The sequence below is a fragment of the Moschus berezovskii genome, chromosome 24 (assembly GCF_049115385.1).
Source record: "Moschus berezovskii isolate FMDL1 chromosome 24, NW_MosBer_1.0, whole genome shotgun sequence".
NCBI classification, from domain to species: domain Eukaryota; kingdom Metazoa; phylum Chordata; class Mammalia; order Artiodactyla; family Moschidae; genus Moschus; species Moschus berezovskii.
In genome coordinates this window covers 22505698-22531563 of record NC_142483.1, presented here as the reverse complement: position 1 = coordinate 22531563, position 25866 = coordinate 22505698, and the positions used below count along the sequence as shown (strand labels likewise).

The following is a 25866-nucleotide window of genomic DNA, read 5'->3' as shown; positions in this document are numbered from 1 at the left end:
GGTCTCTGATCCATTTGGACTAGAATTCTGTGAAAGGTATCAGTATCTAGTTTCTTTTTTTTTTTCTGCATAAATGTCCAGCTGTTCCAGCACCATTTGTAAAAACACTACCCTTTCTCCCCTGGATTGCCTGGAGACTAGATTTAAAAATAAAATTTTTAGGTTGTAAAATATTAAATGTTTATGAATACCTAGAGGCGATCACTGTTAACATTTTGATGAATATTTCATCTGTCTTTTACTCCATTTTGTGTGTATATATGTGCATTTTGCGTATTTGGAACCTTATTATGTATGATCTCCACCCCTCCAGCCCCTTATCTTCAACTCAGTGGCTTCCTGGGACAATTTCTGGTTTCATTCTAAAGCAGGAATTTGTAGCAGTAGCCACTGGGATATATTACACACACTCTCTTATAATCTATTTTTTGCTTAACCAAATATTGTGGATATATTCTAAAGTAACTCTCTATGTCATCACATAAGGCCACTGTCTATTATACCATGAGACACTTAACCAAATTCTAATGGTCAGACATTTAGGTTGTTTGCAATATTTCTACTTGTTGATAAATGAGACATAAGAAATGAAGCTATGGTGAACCTGAGTGCAGTCAGCAAAGTGACCTTTAAAGATGACCAGGAGACAGGCAAACAGAAGGCTCTGCAGAGAGCAATGGCCCAGAAGGTACAGGTCAGAAGGGTGAGGGAGTTTTATGAACCAAGAGAACATCTGAGTGAAGAATACAGCCTGCTGAGCTCAAAAGAAGCACTCAGAGGAATAGTTTTCCAAAGGCACGACCACTCTGAGGGCACAGGTCAACCAAACTCAAGGAAGGCAGAAAGCTCATGGACTTCCGGGTGTGGTGGGCTCTCTTGGCCCAGTCCTCCTTCATGCCCACAGGCACTTGCTGCTCTGTCTCCATGGCACTAAACTCAACCCAGACATGACCACTCTCTCCCCTGGATTTGATGTCCCTGAGCATTTTTTTTTTCCAGTTGGCTTTTTATCCCCGAGGTTAGTGCAGGGCTCATACTGGGGGCTCAGTCTCTGTTCCAGAATTAAACTGTACTCCAAGATGCTTACTCCTTGGAAGGAAAGTTTTGACCAACCTAGATAGTATATTAAAAAGCAGAGACATTACTTTGCCAACCAAGGTCCGTCTAGTCAAGGCTATGGTTTTTCCAGTGGTCATGTATGAATGTGAGAGTTGGACTGTGAAGAAAGTTAATCGCTGAAGAATTGATGCTTTTGAACTGTGGTGCTGGAGAAGACTCTTGAGAGTCCCGTGTACTGCAAAAAGATCCAACCAGTCCGTTCTAAAGGAGATCAGTCCTGGGTGTTCATTGGAAGGACTGATGCTGAAGCTGAAACTCCAATACTTTGGCCACCTCATGCGACGAGTTGACTCACTGGAAAAGACTCTGATGCTGGGAAGGATTGGGGGCGGGAGGAGAAGGGGACGACAGAGAATGAGATGGCTGGATGGCATCACCGACTCGATGGACATGAGTTTGAGTGAACTCCGGAAGTTGGTGATGGACAGGGATGCCTGGCGTGCTGTGATTCATGGGGTCGCAAAGAGTCGGACACGACTGAGCAACTGAACTGAACTGAACCAGTAGCAGGATTTCTGAGCACCTCCTAGTGAAATTAATTTCAGCAGCTACAAGAATTTAAAGGAAACACTCATCAACAAGAAGCTGGGTCAGGAGGAACTGCAGGGAAATAGCAATTGTGAATCAGCGCAGGATTCAAAGTCTGAACAACAGGTTTATAGAAGCAAGAAAAGCGATTCCCTCTGAGACAGCCAGCTTTCATTCTGAGTGCCTGTGACTAGTGAAGGGACCTCTAAACACCATCATCTGCCTACACACACACACACACACACACAAGACAACTGCCTGGAAATTACAGGCCAAACTTTAACACAAGAGCTAATGAGAAGTATTGAGTTGGCCAAAATATTTGCTTGGGTTTTTCCATAAGATGTTGTGGAAAAACCCAAAACAACTTTTTGGCCAATCCAATAGCTGTGACCATGGCTGTTATGTGTACCTACCTGGCCTCTCTTGACTACCTCCTTTGCACACTGGGCAAATGGCATTCCTCTCCCATTCCACCAGACTCTGCTTTGCAGCAACCATGCCCAACCCATCCCCTTTCCAGGTGGGCCATGTTCTACAGTCAACCAGGGTTAACTTTCTGATTTTAAGAGTCAAAGCCAATTCTGGGTGAGGTCTTACAAGCATATGGATTGCTTCTGACCCCTGTTCCTGCCTGCATGAGGCTCTTACATGCTGGATAAAAAGATGTATTAATATAAGCTATTCTGAATTCCACTGCTAAACCATTTGTAATTATATACTCCTGCCCTGCTCATTAAAACAGCTGTGAGCCAAAAATACTTTATAGTACTTGACTGAAATAGCACAGATTATTCTTTAAAAAAAAAAAAGTAATAATAACCCTGTTAAAACTCCAAAAAGTTTCATGTGATCCACCACCAGGTGTCACCAATTTCTCTATTACTATAGATCATCACTTCATTCTTAATAGTTTGTTTAGTAAAACATCAGAGATTTAAAAAAAAATTTGCCTTTGCACTCAATGTGAATAACCATGCAAAATAAGTTAGCTGAAAAAGACAAAATTTAGTTGCAGATTTAATTTTATAACTGTCTTTGGACTAGTAACTGCTTGGAATGAAAAAGCGAAAATCTGGTAGTAAATCAGATATTCCCTCTTTTGGTCTGAACCATCATTTTGTGCTTGGCCTCCCTTGAAATTGAGGCCATTCACTTTGCTGTTCTGATTCAAAGATGACATTAGGCTGAGGTGGGGGCAGTAGGAACTTACTACCTGTCAAGTTTCTGAAAAGTCCAGAGAAAGAGTGGAACCAGCGAAGAGTTCACCAGATTTAAAAGTTTTCTTGGCTAAAATTCAGCAAAGGAAAGTTAAGATAAACATAAGTGTTAGTCACTCAGTCGTGTCTGACTCTTTGTGATCCCATAGATTGTAGCCTGCCAGGCCCCTCTGTCCGTGAAATTCTCCAGCCAAGAATAAACAAAATGATGGGGAAAAAGCCTGTTTTTGAGAAAGCATGAATTTCAATATGTTGTTTTTACGACGTGGCTGTAAGGCAGTGATTCTCAAAGATGATTTTGTCTCCCAGGGGGCACCAGTCATGTCTGCAAACATTTTTGGAAATGGTGGTAAGGGAAGGTGCAACTGACAGCTGTGAGTTCAAGCCAGGGATGCTGCTAAACAACCCGCAGAACACAAGGGAGCCTTGACAATAAAGGATGATGCAGCCCAAAGCGTCAACAGGGCAAACAGTGAGAAACTCTACTCATGAACGATACAGACTCCAGGAAGGACCCTGGAGTCAGACAGACTGAGTTTCAAATCCTCTATGCATCACCTGATAACAGAGTGATTCTAGGGGAGTTAGGAAACCTTTCTAGGTTTTGACCTCTAATTTATAAAATAGGGATGATGAAACCTATATGCCAAGAAAATGAGAGAAGCAGCCTGGGACATCATAATGGCTCAGTAAATGTCAGTCTCATCTCCATATTAAGGTTAAAACCTTAAGGTATATATACTCCTCTTTTCTCTCAATTAGAAGAGTCCTCACAACTCCACGAGGGATGTTTTACTCTTACACAGAAGTCTGTTCCTGAAATCATGTGTTTCAGAAGAATGTACCCAAAGGACGTGGAGGAGACTAACCAGTCCCACCACCGAGTACTGACAGGGCCCCAGACTGCTTTTCCACTGGGAACGTGAGTTGCACAAAAGGCTCCTGGGGCCATCCCTGGTGGTCCAGTGGTTAAGAGTCCACCTTGCAATGGAGAGGATGCGAGCTTGATCCCTGATCAGGGAACTAAGATCCCACATGACACAGAGCAGCTAAGCCAGTGTGCCACAACTGAAGAATCCAGAAGCCTCAGTGAAAGATCCTGTACGACGCAATGAAGACCCGACACAGCCAAATAAACAGATATTTTTAAAAAAGGCTCCTGGAGGGCTGAGAAGTACTTTACAGCCCAGAAAGTGTCACTGAGCTTTCTGACAACACCAGACACAGCTGAGCTGACATGTGTCAGACCACAGGATGCCCAGCCAGCCTGAAGTGATGCCAAAGTGAAAGTGAAAGTCACTTAGTCATGTCCGATTGTTTGAAAACCCATGGACTGTAGCCCGCCAGGCTCCTCTGTTCTTGAAATTCTCCAGGCCAGAATACTGGAGTGGGTAGCCATTCCCTTCTCCAGGAGATCTTCCTGACCCAGGGATCAAACCCAGGCCCCCCATATTGCAGGCAGATTCTTCACTGTCTGAGCCACCAGGGAAGCCCAAGAATACTAGAGTGGGTAGCAACCCAGGGATCAAACCCAGGTCTCCCACATTGCAGGCGGATTCTTTACCATCTGAACCATCAGGGAAGCCCAAGAATACTGGAGTGGGTAGCCTATTTCTTCTTAGTGGATCTTCCCAACCCAAGAATCGAACCGAGGTCTCCTTCGTTGCAGGTGGATTCTTTACCAGCTGAGCCACAAAGTGATGCTAAAAATCTCTGCCCAGATGCCCACAGCCCTGGAAACAAGTTGTTACATGGTCCCCCCCACAGGGCATCTGATTTCAGAAGGCTGTGCTGTTACTTCCCTGCTCTAATAAGGGGGGAGGTAAGACAGGGGGCTGCTTGGCCAACCAAGGGTCACCTTTGTGAGTAAAATCCAGTGGTGCTTGGACAGCTTGTTTCTAAGCCAAGCAGATTCCTGGTCTGGATCCTAAAGGTCCTGGGTCAGATGGAAAAAAGTGGTCTTATCCCTGACTGAGTCTCTGTTATAGACATTTGAGTTTTAACTGAGACATTTGGGTATTTTTGGCTAAGACAAATATGATTCTAGGGTAATCATATAGTTTTTTGTTCAGAGACACTGTTAGGAATGAAAAAGGAACGCTGTGAATTGCTCCAGCCCTCAGGAGTGAACCAGGACAGTCCTCAGACTTGTGACCAACCTTGTGAGTCATTGGGAAGTACGGCCCTCTCCCTGAGATACATATTGCATTACAAGTGAAGACCTGATCTGATTCAAGAAATAATTTGGATTTAGAACAAATTAATTTCATTTTCCAAATTAGTACATCATGACGACCAGGGTAAAGGTTAGCAGGGCAGGTTTATTAAAGGATTAGACTATTTTAGACATATTTATAGATTTTAGATCCTGTGTTCAAATTCTGGCTTGACCACTAAATGGCTGTGCCACTTTGGGCAAGTTACCTTTCTGTGTCTCAGTTTTCTTACCTGTAAAACAGGACTAAGAAGAGTAGCTACTATTGGATTACTGTGATAATAAAATTGTAATGTAGGATAAGTGGCTAGTGGCTAAAACATAGTAAATTTTTAATTATTATTACCTATTATTTTTAACATTTAAATAACCCTCAACTGTGAACTGAGAGCTCTGGGGTCAGTTTGCTGCACAGCTCAAGTCTTTCATTTATTTGCTTGAACAGTCAGTGTATTTTTCTGTTTTTCAACAGGCTTACTAATAATAATCATTACTTTTGCACTAAGGACCTGAGGACTGGCCCTACTTTCCAGAACTGGGATAGCTATGATCATCTGCAGGTTGGATTTGACTTGTATTCAAATTATACAAACAAGAAATACAATGTGAAGTTATTATAGTACATCTTATTTGATAAATGTCCAACATATGGCAGTAAGTTTGGAAATATAGGTCCTGACCTCTCAGGGACGTTATAGTAAGCAAAAGGTAGAAAAAAATGTAAAGCCATCTGGTTCTCGTGTGTCGCAAGCCGCTAACAAACACCGCAGGTTTATTTAATCACAGTGGATTCGGACTCCAGCTCTCGGGAATTCAGTTCTTCAGAGGTCACCTCAGTCCTGCAGTCATATGCTGGCTCGCATGATCACAGTCCACAAGCCTCCACAGCTTTCCTGCTCAGCCCTGGAGCACAGTATTCTTCCCAGGATCGCTGGCTACTATTCTTAGTCACCAGCAATTTTGCTTTTATGCTCATTCTCTTGTCCATTTATAAAACACATGATTGTGAGTCAAAGCAAGAGATAACAGACATGTTAGGGGAACTGGGGCTGGGAGCTCTCAACCCAGTGATTAAGTTTTTAGATCATGCTGATACATTATGAATTCCTCCTTTTAAATATAGACCAGTTTCATTTGATATGAATTGGGCTGACTCAGGCTAGGAATGCTAAACAGGTCACCTAATTGTGGTGAAATGTGCAGCCTGAATAAGAGATTCTGGATGGACCCAAAGATGGAGAGGATGGCTCTAAGCTTCCAGACACGGGGCATAATGAGGAAAGTGAAAAGGAACTCCCCTTCCACTTCTACCTCAGTTTTTCTGAGGTTACGTATTTTTTTTTTTTATGGCTTAGTATTGAGAATATCTTGAATGATATGGTCTTATGACAGATATGAGACTTGTAGACTTTCATAAAAGTAATGCTAACACCTAGTGTTGGGCCCAATAAAACCAATTTTAGATTCAGCACATATGACACTACATTTGCATAACATTTCACAATTTATATCTTTTAAATTTGTTAACAATATTTAGTTTGTTCTGTTTTTTCCATCTGGGTCTTGCCTGGTCCTTTTCTCAGACTGCCCTTTTCAAAGCAAATCTCTTGACCTATTCAGTTCAGTTCAGTCGCTCAGTCGTGTCTGACTCTTTGTGACCCCATGAATCACAGCACGCCAGGCCTCCCTGTCCATCACCAACTCCCGGAGTTCACTCAAACTCATGTCCATCGAATTGGTGATGCCATCCAGACATCTCATTCTCTGTCGTCCCTTTCTCCTCCTGCCCCCAATCCCTCCCAGCATCAGACTCTTTTCCAGTGAGTCAACTCGTCGCATGAGGTGGCCAAAGTATACATACAAAAAAGTGTGAAAAAGCCCAATGAATTTTTACAGAGTGAACACATCTATGGACTCAATTATTAGATCAACAAAAAGAATGTTATCAGAACGCCAGAAGTCACACCCCATCCTTTTCCCAGCAAAGTCGGCTATTGTCATGACTTCGGAGACCATTGATTACTTTTAAAATTGAATTATCTACTATATACTCCTTTGTATCTGGTTTCCTTTGTTCAGTATTTTCTGGGTGAAATTCATCCATGTTTTGTGAACTTATAGTCTGATCATTATTCTTACTGTAAGCAGTCCAGTGGATAAATCCACCACAAAGGATTTGCCTGTTATGCTACTTATGAACATTTGTGGTTTTATAAATGGTCTGTTATGAATATACTTCTCTGTATCTTTTGGGGAACATATACTTTAGAATCACAGTTACATTATATATAATAATATAAATAATAATATATCATATACCCGTATATACAATTCTATATTGCATATATGATATTCCTACATACATTCCACATGAACCTACATATGTATTTACTTTATTCAGTTCAGACTACTAAATAGTTCTCCAAACTTACCTCCATTGACACCCCCAACCATCAGGGTAAGAAAGCACTTGTTTTTCCATATCCACGTTATCTCTTTGCATTGTTTAGCTCATTTTAGTCATTTCAGTGGGGCACATTTCCTTTTATAGTGTGTATTTATCTCCATTCGTCATAGCCAGTGGCTATTTTCTTCCTCCCAATTTGCACAAATGATCGCAACCTTAACATAGCTAGTAATTAATATATATCCAGTCACTGAAAAAGAAAACAAAATGCTAAAAATAAAATGTCAATGGTTCATTTTATTTCTAGAAGGAATTTAATTTTCTAATGGATTGAGAAAATATTACTATTAATTTATGTCTGATTTAGAAGAAGGGAAGTGGATCTGATAGCCATTTAAATTCAAGATATTTCCATATTACAACTCCTAGAACTAACCCAATGTAAACTTAATTAGACAGAGTACAAGCACAACCCTTCAATTACTTCCATGAGTTACTGAGTCCAATTCTTGCCATGAACTTCTGCTTTCTTCTGAAGATCTCACAGTTAGTAACCACCACAACGCCCTTTCTTGGTGCTATTTAGCAGAGGGAGACACCAACGGGGGGTGAAGAACACATGGGTTTCAGGGCCTCACTGTGAGAAGGGAAAGACCAAGGGCCAGAGTCTAGGCTTCCAGCCTTTGGTTTCACCTTGACAGGATATCAGGACCAGCCACTCAATGATCTGGAGTAAACAAAGCGAAATCCCTACCTCTCCCACCTGTAGAATGATGGGTAAGAGCTCACTGTTTGCATCAGACAGCTCTGCCCGAACTCCTGCACCACTGTTGGCTTCAGTGGGACCTCTAACGCATCCCTTAACTTTTCTAAACCTCATCTTTCTTATTAAAGCCATTGTTTCTACTGGGGATCAGAGACCATGCATGTGTGGCAGAATCATAATTTAAGGCCCTTTCCAGCCTCTTCCTTTACTCTAGCGTGCCTCATCCCATTTCAGTCGGGGAGACATGGGTCACCATTTGTCCTGGGGTTGGAGTCCTCAGAATTGGATCAATGAATAAAAATGTCAATTTATCAACTTCTGGTTCCATCTCAGACACACAGGGGTAAGGAGACAAAATGAATCTCCTCTTATAGCCTGAAGACCTCCAGAGCCCTAAAGTGCTGTGGGGAAGGGAACTGCAAAATTTCCCCTGGGTATTGAGGGGGAAGTGAAAGTTGGCTGAGAAGGAGAGGTAAATGGACCTTAACAGGTCCCAATATGGGCACAAGGAGATAAGCGCCAGATGCTAGCTGTGTGGACAGTGCCCAGGGGAATAATAGGAGGAATGAACATCACCTCACCAGGTTATCGGAGCCAGGGGGTCTAATGAGAACCAGTGAGTACTGGCAGATTGGTCTCAATTTGCAGGTGAATAAAGATCTCACTAAATGAATTTACACTGAGCATGGGAGGCTAGCAGAGGGTCTGCACATCTAAAATGGTAGACACCCATTCCCTGCTGTCACCAGGTTGGCAACTGAGCAAGATCTCCTGGGTTTAGCACCCTCCCTGGGTCAACAGAGGAATAAATTGGAGAGAGGGTGATTCTCAACATGACTGAATTCTAATCCTGGACTGACTAACATAATTTCTGAATCACACCTTTCTTCGAAGTATGTGGATAATGTTCTGACCACTTGGTAGACTGTGCACTCAAATTATTTTATTAAAGGACCTGCTCTGTTTCTTATATACCCCCAAGTGAGCGATGCTGAGAATTTATACCTCTTACATGTGAAAAAAAAGAAATGCCTGATACTAGTCAATGGTCATTATTATTATCTGTGAGATCTAGTTAACATCCTGTCTCATGTCACCCAAGAATTAAGTCGTAATTGCAGTGGCTGTTCTGTCATGCTATAAATAGTTTCTACTAATACTGTACAGGCAGAGAATTATTCAGCTTCTAATCTGCTGTGGCTACTGGGATATAAATGCAGACAACCTACCAGATGGCCTCATTAAAAAAAAAATTCTGATTTGTATAAAACATTCTTCACCGCTATCAACCTGAGTTCATATCACAGAGGTAACACTGGGAAAAATACCTTGAAAGAACCAGAAATGCACAGCACAAGTTTTCTGAGTCCATGGGAAGCCATGTGCCTCTCACTTGCGATCTGTTGTGTTCTCTTGAGGTCCATGGAGAACAGCCAGTTACCCATCACCATCTGGCCAGGCTAATTCTGGGTGGCTGCAGCTGCAACCCAGAGTCTTGGTAATCACAGCGCCAGGTTCTCTCCATACTAAATAGCTCCCAGCTCAAGGGCCAGTAGATTCACTAGAGGCAGTCTCCCTCTTGAGCAGGAGATCCAGATTTCAAGGCACCGAACAGCACCCTAGTCACTCATAAACCCAATACCATATGCTTCCTGTCTCTCCTTTCAGGAGTCTCTACTGAGCTTTCAGGACCAACTGCCTTGTCCACACATCTCACCTGGATAGGACCTCTTAAATGGACTTGTGCAGTAGGTCCTATAACTGCTCCCTCTGTTCTGATTTTCCAATCTATAATATATCCAAAGCCAGTTCCACATTAATCATTCAAAAGCCCAGATCAAGCCACATCCACTCCTAGTTCAAAAACCTTAGTATTTCCACGTTAGCTACAGGAGAAACACAAGCTTCCTGGCTTAGCGTCACAGATCTTATCATCTGGTCCCGGTCTTAGGAGGCAATACAATGTAATGGTTGAGGTCACTGATACTGTTTCAAAGTTCAGATCTATTACTTCTTTAACATTCTTTTCTCAAGTTAGTGCTCTATCAGTTGACTCATCTTAAAATAAGATTAGTGATACTTATACAACTGTTGTAGAGATCAAGTCAGATCAAAGTAATCTGCCTATACATTTACACTGAAAATGCTCCTTGGAGGCAGGTGATAGTTGTGATGATTACAATTAATTTTTGAGTAGTATTACTTCTTGCTATTGGCCGATATTCCAGCCAAAAAGGTATACCTATTGAGGCAGAATACTGTAAGTGGTTGAGCATCAGGATTTTGCAGTCAGATTGGGCGTAAATGATGAGTGTGCTATCTGCTGTGTAACTTGAGAAAGTTACTTAATCTTTCTGGATCTCACTGTCCTCCTCAGTAAAATGAAAATACTAATACTAGTCTCATGGGGAGGTTCTGAGTATTAAATGAGTGACTGCATGTGAAAAACTTAACATTATTTTTGAAACAAAGTAAGTGCTGAAGAAAAGCCAACTATTAGTTCCTGTCCTGTTTTGAACTTTAATATACTCTCTTTGAACATACACACATTCTTTCATTTGCATCTTTTGCCTTTCCCCTCCCCCCACTCTAGAACCATCCTTCTATTTATAGCTGATCAGGTCCGACAGTCTTTAAATCCAGATTAAATGCTCAAATGTTTCCTCCTCCAAGAAGCTTTCCCTAATGCCTTAGCAGGAAACCGCCCCAGGAATAAATTACTCTGTGAGTATAAATAAGTACTTTCCAACAGAACTGAGGCATCCTCTTGTGGACAAAGAATGCTGCCTGCCATTTCTCCCATCAAGCCCTCAGCCACTGGAGTCGCCCTGACCACAGACCCTGAGGGGATGCAGATGGAGAATAAAAGGAAACCAGTCCTAGATAGTTCAAGTGAGTGAAGTCACTCAATCCTGTCAGAGTCTTTGCGACCATGGCCTATACAGTCCATGGAATTCTCCAGGCCAAAATACTGGAGTAGGTAGCCTTTCCCTTCTCCATGGGATCTTCCCAACCCAGGGATCGAATCCAGGTCTCCACACTGAGGGCGGATTCTTTACCAGCTGAGCCTCAAGGGGAGCCCTCCAGATAGTTGAGATTCACATCAAAGAAATAATTTCAATGAGGCCCGACTCCTGCATCTTTCCATTCATAGAAAAGCACTAAATCATTAACTTGAGATGCCTGTTTCTTTGTGATTAGCAGTAATCTTCTGACTACAAGGTTTCTGGTTTGCTTTTGTTTTCCAGCAAAAACGCCTATATATCCTAGCTCCTCCCTTACCTCTTGGCAACAATTCCTCAGAGCGCTCCGAGAGGCTGTCTCCTGGGCCATAGTCTTCAGTAAGGTCCAGGAATAAAATATACTTGTCAACTTTTAGGCTGTGCATTTTTTTTTTTAGTTGACACTGAACTGTGTATCATATTTGAGAACAGAAACTTAATTTCATTTTTTCTATCACCTCCACAGCAGGAGTTCAGTAAATGCTCATGGAACTGACTGTGCTCATCCAGTTCCCAGCTGTTTTGCCAAAGGACCCAGAAGTTTAGACACTGAAACCACAAAGTGAAGAGACAAGTGTTGGCTGTCCACTGCAAGGTGAGCATCGCTAATCCTTAAATCAACCTAGAGTACACGTTAAGCCCTTTCTTATTTCCTCTGGGGACAGCTTTTGGGCATTTCAAAAGAAAGCTTGCTGAGGATGCAAAAGCTCTGCTGTCGCTTCAAAAGGAACCAATGTCAAAAGCTCTGCCCTGACAAATGGCACAGTGGCTTTGCAGCTAGAGTCATGCCACTTCAAATTCTATTGATGTCCTTCTGTTCAAGCCTTTCCTGGATCTTCAAAAAGAGGCCTCTTTGAGGTTAAAAGTCCTGTTTTCCGCTCCTCGTTTTGCAGCGTCTACCTGAGCAAGCTCTTACTGGATCACCCTCAATGAGTGGCCTCTCCCCATTCTTTAAGGGGATGACTGTGGAGGAGAAATGCCCTGTGGACAGATGATCCTTGCTGTGCCTTTGCAGTCGCTTCCAGAAAAGATCACTCTTAAGAAGCATGTAAATCTTAGATGAGGACCGGTAAATCTCTTTACATCTGTGTCTATTCATCTTGGTGACAAGCTGCTCAAGGGCAGGGAAGACAGTGAAACTGAGTGATGAGGGGGCTTGGCTTCTGACCTCGCACAGACCTGCGCTCTAACACCCAAGAGGTGGAATGTCATGGACAAGCGACTTAGCTCTAAGCACTTCAGTGTTTCCTTTGTAAAATGGGGACAGGGTCACCTAACTTACAGAATCAGTGTGAGGACTGAGGACCTAAAGACCTATATAAAAAGGTCTTTATAAGATCAATAATGTAATATTGCTAAATACACTTACTACTTGTAGGGGCAGTAGAGACCAGCGGTCAAGCACACAGATTTTAGGGGGACCAGGTGGATGTAGATCCAAGCTCTCTTTTATCCACTTCAAACTGTGTGACCTCAGGAGAGTGCATCTCCTCTCTGACTTTGTTTCCTTATCTGAAAAGTAGAAATACCACCACTTACCAGAAAATCTACAGGAAATCAGTGAGGTAAAGAAATAAAGTGCCTACCACAGTAACCAGTCCATATGCGGCACTCAAAATTGTATGTCCATCCCCTCTGCTTCTATGTGCTCACATCTTCAGCATCTACACAGAGGTTTGTGGTGATACCATGGGAACCCTCTATTCCTCTAGGCACTGAAGACAGACTTTCCAAGAGCACCTCCAACCAGTGTCAGGTCTCCTACTATTCCTCCATTAGGAAGTCTTTCCTAGTATTCTGGCCAAGCAGGGACATTGCAAGGCAACCCTGCCCCCCCAAGTGACTGATGTCACAGAACTCACTGGGTTAGTAACAAGGGTGAACTCCCTGGGTGACAGGAACAGCCACTACTTCAACCTCCTCAAGCTGAGAACTGCAAATTCCCTGGCAGTCAGCCTGGCAAGATGCCTTTCCAGCAGACCCCTTCCAGGGAAACCTCAGAGGGTTCACTGGCAGCTCTCTAACGTGAGGCACCAGGAAACCTGCAGCTGATTTTATTCAAGGGGAGTTTTCTTTGTGTTTAAACTGGCTACCTATATGGAGACATGTTTGTAAATTCACACAGAACTTTCGTGTAGACACACAAGGCTAGAAATTTAAACTTTTCTCCCTAAAAGGGAAGCAAAGTCTTCTCCAACACCACAGTTCAAAAGCATCAATTCTTCGACGCTCAGCTTTCTTTATAGTCAACTCTCACAACCATACATCACTACTGGAAAAACCATAGCTTTGATTAGATGGACCTTTGTTGGTAAAGTAACGTCTCTGCTTTTGAATATGTTGTCTAGGTTGGTCATAGCTTTTCTTTCAAGGACCAAGCGTTTTTTTAATTTCACAGCTACAGTCACCATCTGCAGTGATTTCGGAGCCCCCCCAAAATAAAGTCTCTCACTGTTTCCATTATTTCCCCATCTATTTGCATGAAGTGATGGGACCAGATGCCATGATACTAGTTTTCTGAATGTTGAGTTTTAAGCCAACTTTTTACTCTCCTTTTTCACTTTCATCAAGAGGCTCTTTAGTTCTTTGCTTTCTGCCATAAGGGTGGTGTCATCTGCACATCTGAAGTTATTAATATTTCTCCTGGCACCCAATTTTCCCATAATTGGAGACTGATTAAACCAACTATGACACAGCAATATGTTAGAGTATTATGCCATTAATAAAGTAATCTTTTAAAAATATTCCTAATGTCATAAATTTTTTTCATAATATGTGGAAAAATAAGGTTCTAAAACAATATTTATAGCATTATTCTAATTTTGTAGAATAATACACTGTATGTTCTAAAAATAGACTTTATCTTTGTGTATTGTAATTATGACTTATGTTTATTTTCCACTTTTTTTTCCCTGTATTTTCCAAATTTTAACAAGAGCGTCACTTGAGTTTGAGAAAAAAGCTGTCATTTAAATTAAAAATGCTATTATGTACAAAATAAGTTATACAACATTGGTCATGGGCTATTACAAAGCAGTCATATTTTATAACAATAATAAATGCAATATAACCTTTAAAAGTAGGCTTCCCTGGTGGCTCAGATGGTAAAGAATCTGCCTACAATGCGGGAGACCCAAGTTTGATCCCTGGGTTGGAAAGATCCCCTGGAGATGGGAATGGCAACCCACTCCAGTGTTCCTGCCTAGAGAATTCCATGGACAGAAGAACCTGGCAGCTACAGTCCATGGGGTCACAAAGAGTCAGACACAATTGAGCAACTAACACTGCAGATTGCAATCTTTAGACATTGCAAATCACTATATTGTACATCAACTATATTTCAATAATTTTTAAATGATACCAATATGTCTTCTATTAAAATAAAAAAAGTTATCTCAATAAAAACTAAATTTCCTTCACAGAGATGCATATGACAGAATCATTTGACTTTTTTTTGTAATTCTTCAACTAAATCAGTAATTGCCAGGAATGAGTACTGCTTTTCTGTGTGCTAGCTAGATCACTGTTAAAAACTTTAAGTTACAAGGAAGTGTATTCCTTACTTACTGACTGACAGAAGTATAGTAAGATTGACTATACTTGTTTTAGAACAGCAAGCATAGTCAGTCTAGAAAGTCACTCAGTCATGTCCAACTCTTTGTGACCCCATGGACTGCAGCTTGCCAGTCTCCTCGGTCCATGGAATTCTCCAGGCTAGAATATTGGAGAGGGTAGCTGTTACCTTCTCCAGGGGATCTACCCAACCCAGGAACTGAACCCACGTCTTCCTCATTGCAGGTTGATTCTTTACCATCTGAGCCACCAGGGAAGCCCACAGTCAATCTTGACGTATGTAAAATCTATATGTGTGTGCATCTTTGTACACAGGCAAAGAAAATCCAGATGGAATTTCATCATGTCAAGAACTATACACTTACAGGTTGAGTGATTTTGATACACACTTTATTCTTTGCTTTTTGAATGATTTTGTATAACTGTCAGACTTATTTCCTATTTGCACAGCATTGGGATTTATGACATTGTCAATAGAAGGATTTAGAGGACCATGGAATTCTATATCTGAAAGGGACTAGGTTGTTCTATCTCCGCCTTTTAAAAATGAGGAAAGTGAGGCCCAGAAGGAGGAAGGCTACTTTTTTTTAAGCTTTATAAGGACTGAACTGCATCCCAGGACTCCTAACTGTGACACAAGGGTCATTCAAATGCTAAGCTTAGACAAGTATTAAATTGAAAGTAATGCACAGAAAATTGGCTTTAACATGGGTATTGAAGGTAATTTTTAGATAAAAATATCCTGCTTGATGACAATACTTTGCAGTATACATATATGTGTATGAATGTGTGTATATATTTGTCCATATATATGTACACACATACATATATGCAACTTTAAATTCGGACTGCATTACCTACATCACCTACCTTTATGTTTGAGATTACCTGTTTTTACGGCTACTGCACTGGACACTTCCAAGGAAAAGTTGATCAGATTTCTTCACCATCATTTTCCCCACTGTTGGTCAGTGGTTGTCAGGGGCACAGATGAAATTTCTCAAACAACTGATATTCTTTTACGAATATAATTCATCTCATTTCTTCTTATAGTAAGATGTTAAGGGGAAAGCCAGAAGTTAGTTAAAAACACAAAGAAAGCAAAAAGATTTCTTAATAAAACTAAGTCACAACACAAGAAAAATACTACCATCTTCCCTTGGCTTCTGTTCACACGTGCGCACTCCACTGTACACATCTGATTTCTGGCCACACGCAGGAAGGACACCTGATTAAATGTGTACATGTGTATGCTGGGTGACCTGGAGCTAGCCAGGCCAGACAGTGCAAGGATCAGCCTAGCAGCTGCCCCTCTAACACTCTGGTCTGGATGTGTTTACCTGAAGCAGGAATGAATGACATTCATGCCATGTGGTTCACGCAAGGCTCCTCTGTTGGTTCTCCCACAGCAGCCTTAGGATTGGCTCATTGTTGGGCACGTGAACCCATCAGAGCCCATGGGGCAGGATGAACCCTTTGCTAAGATGTTAGAACAGGAGTAGACCTTTTTCCTACTGGATCTGGACCTGAAAGGACATATGCTGGGGCTGCCTAGCTGTCTTGACTATGTGAGCAAGAATCTGTCTGACACAGAAAACAAACTTATGGTTACCAAAGAAGAAAAGGCAGGAGGTGATGGGGATAAATGAGTTTGGGATTAGCAGATAAAAACCACTGTATATGAAACAAATACAATCAGGGTGCTACTGTATAGCACAAGGGACTATATTCATATCCTGTGATAAACTATAATGGAAAGTAATAAACAAAAGAATTGATGCAAATGTATAACTGAAAGACATATGCTAAGAATTATGAAAAATTAAAGGAAACAGAACGTTCTTGGATTAGATGAATTAATATTGTTAAAATGGCCATACTAAGGGAACCCTCTTGCGTTGTTGGTGGGAATGCAAACTAGTACAACCACCATGGAGAACAGTGTGGAGATTCCTTAAAAAACTGGAAATACAGCTGCCATACGACCCAGCAATCGCACTCCTTGGCATATACACCAAGGAAACCAGAATTGAAAGAGACCCATGTACTCCAATGTTTATCACAGCACTGTTTATAATAGCTAGGACATGGAAGCAACCTAGATGTCCATCTGTAGACAAATGGATAAGAAAGCTTTGGTACATATACACAATGGAATATTATTCAGCCATTAAAAAGAATGCATTTGAATCAGTTCTAATGAGGTGGATGAAACAGGAGCCTATTATACAGAGTGAAGTAAGCCAGAAAGAAAAACACCAATACAGTATATTAACGCATATATAGGGAATTTAGAAAGATGATAATGATAACCCTGTATATGAGAAAGCAAAAGAGACACAGATGTATAGAACAGTCTTTTGGACTCTGTGGGAGAGGGCGAGGATGGGATGATTTGGGAGAATGGCATTGGAACATGAATATTATCATATGTGAAACGAATCGCCTGTCCAGGTTTGATGCATGATACAGGATGCTCGGGGCTGGTGTACTGGGATGAACCAGAGGGATGGGATGGGGAGGGAGGTGGGAGGGGGGTTCAAGATGGGGAACACATGTACACCCGGGGCAGATTCATGTCAATGTATGGCAAAACCAATACAATAATGTAAAGTAATTAGCCTCTAATTAAAATAAATAAAATAAAAAAAGAAAGTATAAAATAAATAAAATGGCCATACTACTCAAAACAAGCTACAGATTTAATGTGACCGCTATCAAAGGACTGATGACTTTTTTTTCACAGAACTAAAACAAATAATCCTAAAATTTATATGGAACCATAAAAGACCCATAAAAGAATTGACAAAGCAATCCTAAGGAGCAAGAACAAAGCAGGAGGCATAATCCTCCCAGACTTCAGGCAATAACATAAAGCTACAGTAATCAAAACAGTGTGGTACATGCACAAAAACAGATACATGGATCAAGGGAACAGAACCGAGAGCCCAAAATAAACCCACACACTCACAGTCAATTCATTTTTGACAAAGGAGGCAGGGATATACAATGGAAAAAAGACAGTGTCTTCAATAAGTGGTATTGGGAAAGTTGAACAGCCACATGTAGATCAATGAAGTAAGAACACACCCTCACATTATACACAGAAATACACTCAAAATGGCTAAAAGATATAAGACATGACACCATCAGTTCAGTTCAGTTCAGTTCAGTCGCTCAGTCATGTCCGACTATTTGCGACCCCATGAATCACAGCACGCCAGGCCTCCCTGTCCATCACCAACTCCCAGAGTTCACTCAAACTCATGTCCATCAAGTTGGGGATGCCATCCATCCATCTCATTCTCTGTCGTCCCCGTCTCCTCCTGCCCCCAATCCCTCCCAGCATCAGACCATAAAACTCCTATAAGAGAACACAGGCAAAGCATTCTCTGGTATAAATTGTACCAATGTTTTTTTAGTTCTACTATTCCTTATATTTAATGGATACTCAGGCCCTCATTCTTCCTATTCTTTAATCTTTTTAAATATATTGTTGAAGATAATCTTCCCTTTCTCTTTGTCCTTCAAAGTCCTTTACTTTGAAGTAAAATCCTTATTATTTTTCCCTAATGTGAGCCATGAACCATGCCCTTCTCAAGTGTGCTATCAGATCTCTATTAGTCCCTTAATACCAACTGCAATTAGACCAGAGCCTGGGTTTTTTTTTCTTCCCCCCCTTGAAAGTGAACTTTCTAAATAGGCTTTCACCAGGAATCTTATCATCACAGGATGTCTCACTTCATCTCATTGTGTGACCTCTTTTAAGACAATTTAATATATTAAAAGCAAAATTTACAGAACCTGTAAATTGAAGGCTGATTATCTGCACGAGAAAGGATTTTCATGAAGAATTCCTTCAACTTAGAAAAAACATTATTGGCAGAAAGGCTCAAGTGATGAGATGACAGGAAAAGGAAAGACTGCAAAACTGCCGGCTAGAGGGCTGAGGAAGCCGCTAATTAAAAGGCAGTGAGAGAGGAGGATGAAACATTCCTGAAATAACATGTCAGTCAAGAAGAAAATATAAATAATTAGTATTCTACTTCTCAGGAAACAAACATTCAAGAAATGAAGGAATTAGAGTGAATTAAAGTGAACTTTAAAGTGACACTTTACTAATGTATGAGTAACCATTTTAAAATGATTTATCAAGAAGAAAATGGATTTCAACAGAAACTTCTTATTTAAGAAGGTATGGTGGTGGTGGCACAATGCAGGGACTCTGAATGGGTTTGGAAGTCCCACTGCCTGGGTTTGAATCCTGGCACATTGGTGGAATTTGGGTGTGACACAGCGTGAATCACTTCATCTCAGAGCCTCTTATCTCTTCACCTGTAAAATGGAGACTGTAACAATTGTCTCCTCCTTTGTCTCACTGGGAAAACTCAGTTGCATAAAGCAGACGACAATGGATAAAGCACAAGACAACTTTAAATTCACAAAGGGATCATCATGAGAAACCTCACCCAAAATAGACACTCTCGCTTAGTACAGGTCCTAGCCAGACTAAGTATTCAACACCATGACAATTATTATTATTATTGCCTAGGAATGTCCTCGAGCTATTCTGCCTTCACCATGGAGAGTGTGCATTTTATGCTTCAGGAGAACAAGCACAATAAAAACGAAGACATTTGAAAAGAAAAGCCTCCCCGCTTTCCCCAGATCAACTGAATGAATCTGCCTTTCTCAAGTCAAGAGTTGACGTCAAGTCTGACTAAAATTACCTGTCCCCTAAGTGCAGTCTTCCTTTTGTATGGAATCCATCTGAAGTTGGGCAGAGAGAACCTAATCCTTTTCAAGGATGAGGGAGAGAGCGTTGATGGATTTCTTTGCATTTTGAAGTCATAATCAAGCGTATTGAGTTCCCTGCTACTTTGATCTTTATCATTTTAATTAACTCCTCGGCAAATTTTAAGGGGACAACTGCAAATTAATTTTATATTGTTTTTCATCATTGCTAAATCTGATAGACAGAGGCTGGGTATGAGTCCCCAGGAAAATGTCAGTCCGCTCTGCCCGCAAGGAATCATCAGGTGTGAGGAAAGAAGTCACCTGCCTTTGGTGCAGCATCCTATTCATAACAGCAGCCTATTTACTGTTTGCAGAGTAAGGAAGTCAGGATTGCTTTACATTCAAACATACTGACAGGGAGCATATTGAGAAACCTCACTAACAAAAGATGCTTTCTTCTCTGCCCCAAAGGTTTGCTCCTCAGGGCTGCAGTAAGCTGGCACCTGTTCTTGAATCCACACTTCAAATCAAGAAGCCTGACATTCAATTATGAGATCAGTAAGACAGCAGTTCTTGCCTCCAGGAATTTACAAAGGATAAAGAAGGTACAAATGTTACTTTCATAAGATGCTGTAAAAGGAAATGTTTTGAGAATCTAAAGGCACTTAGGGTAAAAGAGGGTAATTTGAAAAGTTATCTGGGATGGAGACATGGCAGCTGAACTGGGCCTTGAGTGTTGGTTGAGACACGGCAGGTGGAGATGCAGAAATTGGGTTGAAATGGCAGTGATGTTTATAAGGTCACACAGAATATTTTACTCTCAGATTTTTTTTTTCTGAGTTCAGAATTACAGGGTAAAATATTTCCAAAGCCTGTATTTCTTTTATATATTTTTTCCATAGATCAATATGAATCAGCCACAGATTCTATTTTTGAAATCACCTTAATCTGAATTGTTACTTAGTTGCTCAGTCATGTCTGACTCTTTGCAACACCATGGACTGTAGTCCACCAGACTCCTCTGTCCATGGAATTTTCCAGGCAAGAACACTGGAGTGGGTTGCCATTTCCTTCTCCATAAACCCAGTATTACTATATGAAGATTTTTCAGCCCTTTATACTTGATGATCTTCACTTCTGAAAAATATACATTTTTGAAAGTGAATTCTTTATTGTAGTCACTGTTAATTTCTAAGTTTAGGATGATGACTATCTGTTACATTCACATTTAGATAAAAATATGATGCTGATTGCAGCCATGAAATTAAAAGACACTTACTTCTTGGAAGGAAAGTTATGACCAACCTTGATAGTATATTAAAAAGCAGAGACATTACTTTGCCAACCAAGGTCCGTCTAGTCAAGGCTATGGTTTTTCCCGTGGTCATGTATGGATGTGAGAGTTGGACTGTGAAGAAAGCTGATCGCCGAAGAATTGATGCTTTTGAACTGTGGTGTTGGAGAAGACTCTTGAGAGCCCCTTATACTGCAAGGAGATCCAATCAGTCCATTCTAGAGGAGATCAATCCTGGGTGTTCATTGGAAGGACTTATGCTAAAGCTGAAACTGCAATACTTTGGGCACCTCATGCGACGAGTTGACTCACTGGAAAAGACTCTGATGCTGGGAAGGATTGGGGGCAGGAGGAGAAGGGGACGACGGAGAATGAGATGGCTGGATGGCATCACCGACTCTGTGGACATGAGTGTGAGTGAACTCCGAGAGTTGGTGATGGACAGGGAGGCCTGGCGTGCTGTGATTCATGGGGTCACAGAGAGTCGGACACGACTGAGCGACTGAACTGACTGACTGATGTTTAAAGGAATAGGATAAATTATGCACATTTATTCAAAGTGGCTGCTGAATATTATTGACGCTTTATTTCAATAATGAAAACCAATACATTAAAGTTTTTGATAAAAAGTCATCTTTTACTGAAAAATGTACTATATGTCTAGATAAGCCCAAGGCTACTGAAATAAAGTGGTGCACAGGATTGCATAATAAACTTGGGGTCAGACCCATAAATCTTAATTCTGTCCCAATAACTTACAGTCCTATGGCTTTGGACATCATGTTCACTATATTTGAATAATAATAGGAAGAGATTTCTGCTATGAATACAAAGCCTAGTTTATGATGGGAAACACCAACCTAACTCATTAGGGCAGACAGGGAAACCACAAGCCTCCCAAAACAGGGAAGACATTTCTTTCGTGAAACTTCAAATAAATAAAAGAAACCACCTGAGAATTTGAGATGGTTCTATACAGGTGCGTAAAATTTCAACAGGGGAGAACATGATGAAACAAGGGATGCTGAGAGCAAGAGTGTTCCAGGTGGGAAAATGACTAGTTCACTTATTCATACATCCATTCATTTAGGAAATAACTGGGTGTCTACCATGAAGCAGGCCCAGCTCTAGTTAACAGAATTGTAGAGGTGAAGTTCACAGACAGGTTTATCCTCATGGCGCACATATTTCAGGGAACCTTATGGTAACATTCTATATTAGAGTGAAATTAATTCACTAGACAGAACCCAGGTGAGCTGCTGCTGGGAAGACAAGACGAGAACTCGACAAAATCCAGAGGCATCAAAAAGTTACACAAACTCATGACAAAAGCATCCATCTGCTGGTTACTGCTAAGCTTCTATGGAGAATTTTCTAAAATAGTTCAACTCTCTTCCACAAATCATATGTATTTAAACATAAGCCTACGGCAGTAAACTTAGAAGGATTGTATAAATTACAATATGTTATTTCCAAAAGATTCATACCACAGCCTCAGGACAGAAAGTCACTTACTTTGCTGAAGAAACACTGTTGGAAATTTTAATTGTTGATATATACAGAAGACAAATTTATCAAAATAGTCAATGTTGGTATATTCATCAAACTCAATATGAGATGGTTAAACCATGCCCTCTACCCACTTCTTCCTACGAGTACAATTAAAAAAAAAAAAAAAAGCTAAATCATTGTAATGAAATCTTTTCTAGATTTTGTTCTATGGCTTGAGCTCTCTTTTAAGTTAACCAATAGTTACAAATGTATGCCTTTTTAAGTATAAATATTTAAAAGTAATTGCTGAAAATTCATACCACTTAGAGGGCCCCATTGTACATTAGGTACTGTGCTAATAAAATAAACACATTTCATATCTAAAGGTCATTCAAAACATTATCTAAATGTCCAGATTTATTTCTCCAACTTGTCACAGTAACACTACTGAAAAACAAGGCTATGTCTGCAAAACAACAGATTCATCAGAGATAATGAAGGAAAAATCAGTATACACTCCTGCCTTTCCAATGAGGGAATGGAGTCTCAGAAATTGACTTGTTTAAGGTCACGTGAGGGAACAGAGATTCAAGGCTGGATTTTCCAATCTGGTTCTCCTCTCACTAAGTCATATTTCACTTCATTGAATAGAACTATTTCCAATTCTCCACAGCTTCCTTTGCCAATATGCTTTTCAAAAAAAAGAAAACAGTGTTCAACCACAGTTAACATCCCCATCTTTGAACAGGTTCCATAGAGGCAGAGTCTCAGTGCTCTTGATTTACTGGGGCAGTGCTCTCCAGGAAACAGCAGAAAGTGGAAGAGGAGACAGCAGAGAGCGGATGAAGGGGCTACTCAAGGATGTGGAGTCAGCTAGAGGGCAGCTTCGGTCTGACCCTGCCAGGCACTCTCAAGTGTAAACTGTGCCAGACACGGGCCCACCCTGAGGCAAGGGGCCCAGTCTTTTGTGCACCTCAGTATTAGACTATTACCAGCGGTAAGTTTCCCCTGGTACAGAGAATAAGTTTCTAGTTTTGGTGGCTTTCATTGAGCCAAAGGCAATTTTCTCCATAAGGGACAGCTATGACTTAGCAATCAACATTCACGACAGCTGTGGGAGGAAGGCCATGCACAGCATGGTAAAGGGATTTGGGGAGGAGACTGGTGTAGTTATTTTATCCTTAAAGCATACTTGAAGGCTGGTACCAAGCTCACGAATACCAACACCACGCCATTTTTTAAAATGTTTTAAACCAAGATATCTGAGTCAGCAGATTCACCCGACCTTACCTTAGAATGAAGATGGATGGGTGGATGGATGAAGAGGGAGGGAGGGAGAGATGCAATGTACCTTCTGGATTCCACACTCAGAACACAAGTAGCATTTTAAAGCAGCATTCTAGGCAACACATTTTATAAAATGTTTTTTTGCCAAAGTACAATTTGCAAGGCATCACTTGAAGGTGAGTCATATCCCCTCCTTCTTCCACACTCCATTTCTGTATCCTAACCAGCTCTTTTGTGAACAGTTCTTCTGAAACTGGCAGGGAAACTTGGAACAGTTATCAAAAATATATCCCAGTCACTCTTGAGCACCACAAGTAAAAAACATATCCCAATTCTGCAATCAAGGACACTCATCATTTGCTGCTAATTTTAATACCAAGCACCTCTAATGATTAATGAATTCATACATGGAAGGGGCTCTTCCTGCTACACAGGAGATGGTCTGAAGAGGAGTGTCCCCCAACATCTAAGTGGCAGTCACCACCCACAGAGACACCTGATTTGTGCTTATTTCTCAATTATTGTGAAACTACTTCCACCATTCTCCTGGGAGCCTGTGATTCAGCACTGATTACCTACTGCCTTGGGATGCTGCTTTCTTAAAAATGTTGCATTTTCTCATACTTGAAAAAAGTCACTCAGTGAAGTAGAGATAGCAACCCTTTTCTCCCTGCTCATTGCCCCTTCTAGGAGAATCTCCCTCCCTCCAACACTCACCAACCACTGTATGCTACATGGTCCTACTCCCCTCCCCAGATCCGGTGATGGGACCCTAGCTGAACCATGCCACAAATGAGGCTGAGTCAGCTGTTCTCCATCTTTGGAGAGTCTGTGCAAGAGCAATAGTGTTGGATGCTTGCACTGTGTGGCTGCAATCAGGCTGGGGACAGACACTGTCTTCCTTGAATACAAAAAGCAGAGCAAGATACTGATGGTAAAAGTCAGAGAAGAGAAGCCAGCACACACAGAGACACATAAAGCAGACGAAACAAGGATGTAGCAAAACAGGGAGAAAAACTCTTCTTGGATTTTCCACCTCCCAGCATTCTCTTTTCTCTCCTCGTTCATGAAGACTGACGAATCTTGCCTTTTGATAACCCTGATTCCTTCCAATATATCCCATGTTTTTTTCCTAAGTCACTCTGAATGGGTTCCTATTCTTTGCAATCAAATGATTTCTGCTTAATGATCTCTGATAAGGATCAGAATAGATTGCATGTGTGCGTGCGCTCAGTCCTCAGTCGTGTCCAACTCTTTGCGGCCCCACAAACTGTAGCCCACCAGGCTCCTCTGTCTATGGAATTTTCCAGGCAAGAATACTGGAGTGGGTTGCCATTTCCAATTCCTGGGGATCTTCCTGATCCAGGGATTGAACTCCCCTCTCTTGCGTCTCCTGCATTGGCAGGCAGATTCTTTACCACTGTGCCACCTGGGAAGTTCATATATATATAAACTTAGCCAAAGTAAAGTAGAGGATTCAGAAACTGTTGGAAAAATATCTGTTGAGTATCTATGTCAGAAATTGGTAACTCCCCAATGGCAAGCCACTCCAGTACTCTTGCCTAGAAAATCCCATGGATGGAGCAGCCTGGTAGGCTGCAGTCCGTGGGGTCGCTAAGGGTCGGACACGACTGAGCGACTTCACTTTCACTTCTCACTTTCACACATTGGAGAAGGAAATGGCAACCCACTCCAGTGTTCTTGCCCGGAGAATCCCAGGGACTGGGGAGCCTGGTGGGCTTCCGTCTAGGGGGTCACACAGAGTCAGACATGACTGAAGTTACTTAGCAGCAGCAGCAGCAAGACCCACTCTCTTCTCTAGTAACAGTTCTGTTGGAGGTATCCACATGCCCATCTCTAAACAATGTGTTCTAGCCTCTTCAGAAGTAACAGTTACAGCCAATTAGTGTTTTACACTGGTCTCCAGCATCTGACAGTGGGACTGACCTGCAGTTGCCAATGGCGGTAACGCTGTATTCTCTATTGCCTTCCACTCCCTGTCGCATTCTTCAATTCTCCTGCTGGTGTTCGTGGGAACTAACTCCCAAATAAACTGTATCACCCTTACTTCAGAGTTTGCTTTGGGGAACTCAAATTAAGACAGGAGTTAACTTCCATGAGGCCACCCTTGAGTAGTCGGGGGGAGCCAAAAGATGAGCATTTCCCCCGTTTGTCCCCAAGGTAGCTCTGGGATGCACGCATGATGCTGGCTTAGGAAGCCATGTGA

The 25866-nt window shown here is 41.4% G+C and overlaps 1 protein-coding gene and 1 long non-coding RNA gene across 2 annotated transcripts in view; both read right to left on the bottom strand.

Moving 5' to 3' along the window:
• Positions 1–25866, bottom strand: part of SYNPR (synaptoporin) — a 303960-nt gene that overhangs the window by 262255 nt on the left and 15839 nt on the right. The gene's annotated exons all lie outside the window — the stretch shown is intronic.
• On the bottom strand, positions 7531–17177 carry LOC148774013 (uncharacterized). Its single transcript, XR_016036227.1, has 3 exons — positions 15719–17177; positions 12627–12769; positions 7531–7739 (listed from the first exon to the last, which is right to left on the bottom strand). It is a non-coding gene; the product is annotated as an uncharacterized LOC148774013 (long non-coding RNA).